Here is a 12,337-nt window from a genome sequence, read left to right as displayed (position 1 = left end):
ATGAGATTTAGATTTGTAATTTTTCTGCGACTATTCAAATCACATTAAATCAATGTTTTATTCATCGTCGATATACTGTGACATCAAAATGACCTGGAACAAAACACACATATTAAGAGGGGGGGGGGGGGGGGGCGTGATATGATACATTACAATAAGACATAAAAACATCATGCAGATAGCCTACTTCATGACAAGCAGCTGAATAAAATAATACTTCTCATGCAGATAAATTATAAAATCATAGCGAACTAATAGCGAGTCCCTGTGGAGCGCACCTCACATTCCGTCGTTGTCGTCCACAAATATTCACTCTGTGTTATTTTATTGGAAATTTCAATAACTTTTCTTTAGCCACCTTGGATTTCTACAAACCTTCAGGATTGTAAATGATCATAAGAGTATATCTAATTAAAAAAAAATGTAAAAAATAAATCCTGTTTATCCGTATTTCACTTATTTTAAAAAAAAAAATGGATAGTTAATATTACATTCACGTTGCTGTTAAACTTTTAAATTTTTTAATAAATTTACTAAAATATCCTGTTTTCTACCAAATTTGGACAAAAGCTTGTTTATGATCATAAGATAGATAATCCAGAAGTAAATTTTGTAAAAAAAAACCTCCAACGACAGTTTATCCTTATTTTACTTATAAATTGACTTAGTTTTTCTGCAGTAATGTAACTTTCACTCTATGGTTAGATATGGAACGTTTGAGGGTACTCCCTTCTTTATCATGATGAGGGTTTTCTCTATTATGATGATGTTTTTCGTTATTATGATGATGTTTTCCTCTATTACTGAGATGAGGGTTTTCTTTATTATGATGCGGTTTTTCTCTATTATCATACGGTTTTCTCTATTATGGAGATGTTTTTCTTTATTATGATGATGTATTATTTATTATGATGATGTATTATTTATTATGATGAGGGTTTTCTCTATTATGACGAGGTTTAACTCTATTGTGATGATTTGTTTTTATTATAATGTGTTTAAAACCTAAAAAGGTTCCATGTCATAAAAATCCCCGATACTATATCTTATCATGTGCCACAGCCTGGCCAGTCACAATTATCTTTCCAACGAGTAAGTTCGATCCATTAAATGTCAGCTTATGCTACAGCCAGTCCAGTCACAACTGTTTCATCAATAGGTAAGATTGTCACATAATATGTCAGCCTTTGCCAAAGCCTGTCCAGTCACAACTATTTCAACAACAGGTAAGTTTGCTCCGTAATATATCATGTTATACCTCCTTATTTCAAAGACCAGTCTGTACCAATAATTTCTTATACCTATACCAAACCTATTGCAACTAAAATTTTCAATTACAAACGCGTTTTGCAGGATCTCGATATTGACGACTTCAAGTCTAAACCTCCTGATTGCACTTGTGCTAGTTCCCAATTCACATATAATCCTGCTGGCCACGTTATTACCGGTGACCTTAACATTGTTAATAACACTTCTCTACGAAACGTGTTATCGAAAGGTCCGAAATATCGTGAGCCTAAATCCATCAATTGGAAACACAACTTTAAAATTTTGATGGATTCAGTCGAGGATTATGCCAGGCAATGGGCTAAGCGCGAAAAGGAAGACGTAGACACTCTATCCGAATGGATTAAGGCAGTGAGGTCGTTAATACATATCAGAATTAAGAAACTGAATGGGTCCATCAATGCCCATGCTACGTCAATCTTCAAAGATCCAAATGTTGCTAAACACCTATCTGACCTCCATGATGAATATGTTGTTGTCCCCGCAGACAAAGCCCCAAATAACATCGTTTTTATCTGTAAAAGTCATTACATTAATTGCTTGATAAACGAATTAGGTATAGACAATTCACTTGGAAACCCAACATATACCCTCACGACACTTACCAAAGAGGAAATCCTGGATAATCATAGGTCTGTTCTTTGTTCCTTTGGTATTTCAACCAAAGATGAAGAACTGGATCTTCCATCACTGTATTGGATACCTAAACTACATAAGTGTCCTTACAAACAACGATATATTGCTGGGTCTTCCAAGTGCTCCACGAAACCCCTTTCTAAATTATTAACATCCATTTTATCAGCAATCAAAGACGGGCTTCAAAGTTATTGTGAAACTGCCTATTCTAGAGGTGGCGTGAATCAGATGTGGATACTTAAAAATTCCAAAGATCTTTTAGAGTACATACAATCTAACTCTCTTTCATCTTGTAACAGTATTAAAACATTTGACTTTTCTACTCTTTACACAAGTATTCCACATTCCAAACTAAAAGACAAATTAAAAGAGTTGGTATTACTTTGCTTTATAAAAAAGAATGGCCAACGTAGATACAAGTATCTTGTCTTAGGTAGGGATAAATCATACTTTGTAAAGAACCATTCTGATTCAAACAAAAAAATATCTGAAACCGATATTATCAAGATGCTTGATTTCTTGATTGACAACATATTTGTTACGTTCGGAGAACGTGTTTTTCAACAGACTGTCGGCATCCCAATGGGAACAAACTGTGCCCCTCTATTTGCTGACTTGTTTCTTTATTATTATGAGGCTGACTTCATGCAGGAACTTCTTAGGAAGAAAGATAAGAAGTTAGCAATATCCTTTAACTCTACTTTCCGCTATATAGATGACGTTCTTTCACTAAACAATTCAAAATTTGGTGACTATGTGGATCGCATCTATCCCATCGAATTGGAGATAAAGGATACTACAGATACAGTTAAGTCGGCTTCATATCTTGACTTACATCTAGAAATTGACAATGAGGGTCGGTTGATTACAAAACTTTACGACAAAAGAGATGATTTCAGCTTTCCAATTGTGAACTTTCCATTTCTAAGTAGCAACATTCCAGCAGCACCTGCATACGGGGTATATATCTCCCAATTGATACGATATTCCCGTGCTTGCATTTCCTATCATGATTATCTTGATAGAGGGTTACTGCTCACAAGGAAGCTATTAAACCAAGAGTTCCAAATGGTGAAGTTGAAATCATCCCTTCGTAAATTTTACGGACGACATCACGAGTTGGTTGACCGTTATGGAATAACCGTTTCACAAATGATATCGGATATGTTCCTTACGTCGTAACTACAATCCCCTTCCCTTTCATGAATTTGACCTACCGAATTAGACTATTTACCGGATTTGTAATCACATAAGCAACACGACGGGTGCCGCATGTGGAGCAGGATCTGCTTACCCTTCCGGAGCACCTGAGATCACCCCTAGTTTTTGGTGGGGTTCGTGTTGTTTATTCTTTAGTTTTCTATGTTGTGTCATGTGTACTATTGTTTTTCTGTTTGTCTTTTTCATTTTTAGCCATGGCGTTGTCAGTTTGTTTTAGATTTACGAGTTTGACTGTCCCTTTGGCGTCTTTCGTCCCTCTTTTATACAATCAGTTCAGATTTCAACTGTCGCATTCACGGGTAGGATTGTCTCATCATATGGTAGCTCGGTAATAACAGTCAGCTCAGTAACAACTATCTCACCTATAGCTAAGTTTGTCTTATTTGATATCATGTGTAACAGTCAGTCCAGTAACAAATATCTCACCATAGCTAAATTTGTCTTATATGATGTAATGTGCTAGTCATCCCAGTCATAACTATCTCATTATATTATATCATGTGTTACAGCCAGTCCAGTAACAACTATCTCAACCATAGGTAAGTTTGTCTTATATGATATCATGTGCTAGTCATCTCAGTCATAACTGTCTCATTATATGAAATCATGTGTTACAGCCAGTCCAGTAACAACTATCTCACCAATAGCTTAGTTTGTCTTTTATGATATCATGTGTTACAGTCAGTCCAGTAGCAACTATCTCACCCTAGCTAAGTTTGTCTTATATGATACCCTGTATTACAGCCAGTCCAGTCACAACTATCTCACCCATTTAAGTTTGTTTTGTATGATACAATGTGTTACAGCTAGTCCAGTCACACCTATATCACCTATAGTTAAGTTTGTCTTATATGATATCACGTGTAACAGCTAGTCCAGTAACAACTATCTCACCATAGTTAATTTCGTCTTATATGATGTAATGTGCTAGTAATCCCAGTCATAACTGTCTCATTATATGAAATCATGTGTTACAGCCAGTCCAGTACCAACTATCTCACCCCTAGCTAAGTTTGCCTTATATGATACCATGTTTTACAGCAACTTCAGTCACAACTATCTCACCCTTAGCTTAGTTTGTCTTATATGATATCATGTGTTACAGCCAGTCCAGTAACAACTTTTTCACTTATAGCTAATTTTGTCTCATATGAGGTATTGTGCTAGTCATCCAAGTCATAAGTATCTCTTAATATGATATCGTGTGTTACAGTCAGTTCAGTCACAGCTATCTCATATCAGGTGTTACAGGCAGTCCAGTAGCAGCTATCTCACCCATAGCTAAATTTGTCTTATTTGATATATTGTGTTTCAGCCAGTCCAGTTACAACTATCTCATTATATAATATCATGTGTTACAGCCAGTCCAGTTACAACTATCTCACCCATAGCTAAGTTTGTCTTATATGATATCATGTTTTACAGTCAGTCCAGTCACAACTAGCTCACTTATTGCTAATTTTGTCTTATATGATATCATGTGTTACAGCCAGTTTAGTCACAACTATCTCATCGTAAAATATCATTTGTTACAGCCAGTTCAGTAACAACTCTCTTACTCATAGCTATGTTTGTATCATATGATATATTGTTGGGAAAATATTAAGGGAAAATACAACATCACATTAAAATTCTCTACAATGGACAATTACAGTCAAAAAAAATTTTAAGATATGAAAACAACAAACACATCGCACTATGCTCAGATAATTAACAATAGAAACATTTGTTACAGGACTTTTTTTATATGAAAGTGCCACTAACATTTATCTTAATTATTTAACGTTGTATGTTAAAAGTCTTTAAAGCTTAAACAAAAATACAATATATCCTCTCAGATTTTCATAAACTGACAACTATAGTCATACTATTATTGATAGAAATTAAGAAAAATAAACAAACACAATCACTACGCTCATACATTATTAGAATAGAAACAAGTCTTAGAGTTGAACCCTTTTCTATAATAATAAAATGATAAATTCTAAAATTTGTACTAGAGGATGTCAGGTAGACAAACACACACAGATTATTGTATAATTATATATATGCACATCCCAGCACTTCTGTTTCGCTGGCATTCTCTGTACTAAAAAAAAAAATCAAACAATGTCATTGTTTAAATAATATACTGATCATATACTGGTATTAAATTTTTTCAAATTTTTCTATTTTTGCTCCATTTATATATTATACTGTATATATATATATATAAATCTAAATAGGCGATTAAGGGCATAGGTAGGGATGATTTCTCGTTCAATGACAGAAGTGTTTTTTCTTGTCAGGGAATGAGGAATCGCAAAATACCAGTATGTCTTTGGCAATTTATTTGGAAAAAATTGATGCAACTTACCAATATGAAAAAGGAAAAACTACAAGCAATCCTTTCTTAAGGATTCTTTATTTGCTACACCAATCGAGGGAGACGTCCTTACATTGGTAGCATATAACTAGCACATGTCTGGTTACCGGTTTCTAAATATACTTTTTTTTATATACATGTATATAAGTATATCACAGACGACACAAAGGTGAACAACCATATAAATTTTCTGAACAATTTTATGACACCTATCAATTAATAATGTACATTTCATTAGGGACTATCATTTGCTCTTGATTTTTTTTCATTTTCATAGTACATGTATACCTTCTGATATGTGTTTTTTTTTTTTTTTGTTTTTTTTTTGTCTCTCAACATATATTTATTTTCTAGTAATTCAACAACCATGTTCGTCAAAGTTTCATGAGATTACTCGCCAAAACGTAATACTAAAAATAAATTAAAGACTGAAAGTATAATTATATACATAATATCTTAAATTATGTTATATGAATTTAAGGCGCAATTACTACATAAGTAAGCCGCCTTCCAAAACCAATAACAACAACAATATACTGTGTTAAAGTCAGTTCAGTCACAACTATCTCTAAAGAACTAAGTTTGTATAATATGATATCATGTGTTACAGTCAGTCCAGTCACAACTATCTCATCAATTGCTAATTTTGTCTTATATGATATCATGTGTTACAGGCAGTTCAGTCACACAACTATCTCATTATATTAAAGCATGTGTTACAGCCAGTTCAGTAACAACTCTCTAAATCATAGCTTATCTTATCTTATATATTATCATGTGTTACAGCCAGTTCAGTCACAACTATCTCATTATATAATATTATGTGTTACAGCCAGTCCAGCAACAACTAATTCACTCATAGCTATGTTTGTCTTTATATGATATCATAGATAACAGCCAGTCCAGTAACAACGGTCTCATATATCGTTTAGTGTGTCTTATATGATATCATGTGTTACAGCCAGTCCAGTCACAACTATCTCACTTATACCTTATTAAGTCTTATACGAAATAATGTGTAATCGCCAGTTCAGTCACAACTATCTCACTTATACCTTATTAAGTCTTATACGAAATAATGTGTTATCGCCAGTTCAGTCACAACTATCTCACTTATACCTTATTAAGTCTTATACGAAATAATGTGTTATCGCCAGTTCAGTCACAACTATCCTATAATATATTATTATTTGTTACAGTCGTTTCAGTCAAAACTATCTCACTTCTAGCAAAGATTGTCTTATATGATATCAAATGTTACAGCCAGTTCAGTCACAACTATCTCATTATATAATCGCATTTGTTACAGCCAGTCCAGTAACAACTATCTCACTCATAGCTAAGTGTGTCTTATATGATTTCATGTGTTACAGTCAGTCCAGTCACAACTATCTCATCATAGCTAAGTTTGTCTTATATGATATCATGTGTTACAGCCAGTTCAGTCCTAACTACAATGCATCTTACTAATAGCTAAGTTTGACTTATATGATACCATGTGTTACAGCCAGTCCAGGCACAACTATCTCCCTTATCGCTAATTTTGTCGTATATGATATCATGTGTTACAGCCAGTCCAGTAACAACAATCTCACTCATAGCTATGTTTGTATTATATGATTTCATGTGTTACAGCCATTCCAGTCACAACTATCTCATTATATTAAAGCATGTGTTACAGCCAGTTCAGTAAGAACTATCTCACCAATCGCTAAGTTTGTATGTATTATATGATTTCATGTGTTACAGCCAGTTCAGTCACAACTATCTCATTATATGATACCATGTGTTACAGCCAGTTCAGTCAAAACTATCTCAACCATATTTAAGTTTGTCTTATATGATGATATGTGCTAGTTATCACAGTCATTACTGTGCCATCCACATTTAGGTTTGTCCCATTATATTGTGGCTGGGCTTCTAAATTTAGTAAATGACTAATTTTTCAACATTTTTTTTTATTTCACAAACAGACATTAATTTGGTTGAAAAGCATACTTCCAAATTTCGTTTTTGTACATGGCAGTGAAATAAAAACTAAAAATTCTGGATTACACAAACACTAAAATCATTTTCATAGAAATTAAGAAACGTACAAGAGTTTGATTCATCAAAATTTGAAAAAAAGACATGTGAAAAAATTGCCAATGACAATTGTTTGTGAAGTTTGCTTCCAAAATGTTAAAAAAGAAGATGTGGTATGATTGCCAATGAGACAACTATTCACAAAAGACAAAAAATGACACAGACATTAACAATTATAGGTCACCGTGCGGCCTTCAACAATGAACAAAGCCCATACCGCATAGTCAGCTATAAAATGCCCCGATAAGACAATGTAATGTATGTAAACTTGAAAATCATTGTGTAATGTCTTTGGGAATCATACTTGTACATTAATTTCTAAATTGCAACCAAATCAAGGTGGATCACGCAAACATAACTTACCTGTAATTGAGAAAGTTGTGACCACTAGCTGTAGCATGAGCTGACATTTAATGGTCAAACTTATCTGTTGTGATAGTTGTGACTGGACAAGCTGTAGCACGAGCAGACATTTAATGAGAAATACTTACCCGTATGTGAAATAATTGTGACTGGACTAGCTGTAGCACGAGCTGCCATTTAAGGATAAAATTTATCCATTGTTGTGATTGTTGTGAGTGGACTAGCTGTAGCACGAGCAGAAATTTAATGAGGAATACTTAACAGTTTGTGAGATAGTTGTGACTGGACAAACTATAGCTTAAAACTTATCTATTATTTTGATAGTTGTGGCTAGATTAACTGTATCACGAGCTGACATTTAATGGGAAAACTTATATGTTGTTGTGATAGTTTTGACTGGACAAGCTGTAGCATGACCACATTTAATGAGGAATACCTAAGCGTCTGTGAGATAGTTGTGACTGGACAAGCTATAGCACAAGCTACCATTAAATAAGCAACCTTATTTATTGTTGTGATAGTTGTGACTGGACTAGCTGTAGCACGAGCTGCCATTTAAGGAGCAAACTTATCCAATGTTGTGATATTTGTGATTGGACTAGCTGTGGCACAAGCTGACATATAATGTGACAAACTTACCTATTGATGAGATAGTTGTGACTGGACTAGCTGTTGCACAAACTGACATATAATGTGACAAACTAAGCTATTGAATTAGCTAGCTATTTTAAAACTAGGTTTAATTCACCATTTTTTTACATAAGAAAATGCCTGAACCAAGTCAGAAATATGACAGTTGTTGTTCATTTGAACTTTTGATTTTGCCATTTGATTAGGGACTTTCTGTTTTGAATTTTCCTCGAAGTTCAGTATTTTTGTGATTTTACTTTTAACACAATCCTAATTGTTCTAAAAAAAGATCAACTACTAGTAGCTATCAAACATCTTTATTCAAATTATCAGAACTTTTGTCTGTGAACCAAAATAACAGAATTAACATCTTTTGACCAAAATGTCTACTTGCAATGATTTCACATTCTCCTAGGCCTAGATCGTGCTTCACTTTACACAATTATCATTTATTTCAAAATCTATCTATTATTACAAACCAGTACAATTAGACATTAAGTATGACACAAATTTTCAAAAAAGGTTTAACAAAAAAAGTCTCAACAAACAAATATATAGTACTAATCTAAATTAGCCATGTTAATGAATCAATTAAGCTACAATACATAATATACATTTAATCTGACACATTTGTATGCTTTTAATAACAGCTGATGTCCATGTAAAGGCAGTTCATACAAAAGGCACACCCACAAATTATCAATAGCTTTATATCAGTATTTATTGTATTTATTATAAAACAAAATTTACCAAAATAGTATTGGTATCACAAAGCTAAATATCTACCATGCAAAATCTATATGCTACACATATTTCATATCCTTAAATCTTAACCATATTTCCACAATTTAATTATAATACTTTTAGGCATTACTTAAAGCGCAGTTAATGTTTAAGGAAACATTTATTTACTGAGATCAATAATATAATATAACCGACTATCAAAATGGAAATATTGCTGTGTTTCCCTATAAATATGTGATTTAACAACATGGAATAAAAAAAATATTAGTAGATGGAATTTTATTTATACAAACTCAAGGTGTCATAGAGACAGACCAACACAATTAATGCATATATCTCATGTGTTTGACATTTGCTATTTATTATAGAAACAAGGGGCTCAATTGAACACAATTTAATTTAATTTTATTTAAAAGTTGTATACAACAGAAATTAACAGTAAGCAATAAGGGATTACATGTATTAACACATTTTAAATGACATAAAGACAGAAAAAAATCATAAGAGAAAAAAGAAAATTAAATCAAATTTTAATTGAATAAGAAAAAATAACATATCAGCAATATATAATATAGTATATATTTTTGATTTAAAAAGGGCTCATACCAGTGGCGTAGCCAGGGTTGAAATGATGTGGATGCCTTCGCCGAGCGGAGCGAGGCGAAATTTTGTTTGGACTATTTTATGCAGAAAATTTTATTTTTTCTGATATTGTTCCTGTAAGCACATGTACTCCCCTAGAATCCAACACTGGTTCGATTTTTTTTTAAATTTCAAAATACCCACCAATTCGTATAATTATATTTCAAACAAAATTTTAATGTTTTCTCGAAATTCTCGAAATTGAATGTAATTCATAATTTATTTATTTGATGTAAAGTTTCCCACCAATCTTATATGTGACATCTCTCATAAACGGCCCCATTACAGCGGCACTTCTGTATAAAGGAACTGAAGTGATCCCCTTTCCTAGCATTTCTTAAAAAACGGCCTTAGCACAGCGGCACTTCGGAATATAAGAACTTAAGTGACCCCCTTAACGCGTCGTAGGGGACATCATCGAAATACCTGGTGTCCGTCCATCCGGTCTTGTTTGCACTCTCATGTGTACAATTCTTGCCAGATTTTTATATCATCAGCAATGACAATTTCGAAAATAAGTCATAAGCTTTGAACTTTTGAAATATAAATTATACGGAACTACCATTGCATTTTCTCTGAAGCTTTTATTTCTCCATTAAAAATAAAAGGAAAAGGAAAAACATTATTTTTTATTAGTTATTGCCCTTGTTCCTTGGTTACATAAAATATGTGCAATGCAGGGGACATAGGAACTTTGGACATAGGAACTTTGTTCTTTTATTGAAAATAAAATTAATATGTGGACCTAGATAGAAACTTGAATTTACTGATAAGCCTAAGAATGATCTCACTCTATTACAGATTAGTTTTTTATCACGTCGTCTTTCATGTCACAGGAAACGATATCAGGATATGGTGGTTTAGTTGTCAGTTATGTTGTTAGTCAATTGTAGAAGCCATCGCTCCGCTAGGCTCAATTTCAGATGAAACATGTCCGAGGATCTGTGCATCATCCTCTGCACTGGCCGTAGCCGACGACGTAGTCTTTTCACGAAAAAAAAGAGAACACTTTTCTGCGATTTATCCATCTTGTTTTATTACATGCACTAAATTATCCTTAATAAAAGACCACGCATACTTCATCGGAAATAATTGGATGTTATCCTCATATCCTAACCCTTGTTACATACGGATACCTCCGAGTTTAACTGCTGCGAACATATCTTTATTTATATTTTTTCCATGTCAAAATGATGTGGATGCTTGAGCATCTGAGCATACATGCAAGCTACGCCACTGCATACTAACTTGGAAGACAGATAGATTTAAGTTTACATATTAAATTAACATTGACCAATTAGCCATGAAAATTATTCCGTACAACAAAAATTGAAAACCTATCCGTTAAAGTATCAGAACAACCAATGAACCATGAACATGACTTCAAGGTCGGATGAATCCTGACTGACAGGAAACTGAGATAATGTTAGAATCCCATGAAACAAAAATTGTTATTACTAATACTTAGTGAGAAATACGAAATTAAAAAAAAAAAATTTTTAGAAGTCGTTTAGCAATGAAATTAAGGTCAAGTAAAATGAACATCAGTTTGACAGATGGAAATTGCATAACTTATGAAATCTGTATATATTGCACGAAGTCTACAAGTATAGTATTTTCTGAAATATAAATCCGTATGCAAATAACTTACACCGTCAATGCTACATTACTGATAAGAATTCTTTTGTCTTGCATTTTACCTCAAAATGGCAAAAACATGGACAGATATATTTACATATGACAATAATAACAATCACAATTGCACATGATTAGTTATAATCCATAAGAAAAAAAACACTAATTGAAAAGCCTAGGGAAAACAATTGCAAATTACTAAAAATCCTCACTAAAAATAACATTTATAGGCACTAATGCAATAACTATGTACCAACTTATAAAACAGAAAAACATTCTAATTTCTTTAGTCTCTAGAGCAATCTTCTCTTAATATGCTGTCTTTACTGCCACCTATTAAATAAAACATACTTCAGAATTAAGTGTGTATAATAAGTTAAGTGAATCTCAACAACTGTCAACAAATATGCCAAGAATAATTTAAGTATTTTCTCTAGGGAGCCACCATTTGATTTTTATAGGAAATGAAAAGAGGGAGGGGATAAGACGAAAAATTGTTCTGTTTTTTTTAGCTGTAATCTCTGTCCTGCCTTTATTATTTTTATTCATTTGTCATCAAAATTAAACTTATCTCAGGAATTCAAAATTCAAAAACTTTATTACATATAGAGTGGGGTGCTCATTTTCGCCGTTATAGGATTTTGAGGTGTAAAAACTTCAAAAGATGGCTGAAATGGAAGAAATGTACCGGTAAATTATATTTTTATAACAAATATGATAATTTTTTTA

This window comes from Mytilus trossulus, chromosome 7, assembly GCF_036588685.1.
Source record: "Mytilus trossulus isolate FHL-02 chromosome 7, PNRI_Mtr1.1.1.hap1, whole genome shotgun sequence".
NCBI lineage: Eukaryota > Metazoa > Mollusca > Bivalvia > Mytilida > Mytilidae > Mytilus > Mytilus trossulus.
This window is presented reverse-complemented; position numbering follows the sequence as displayed.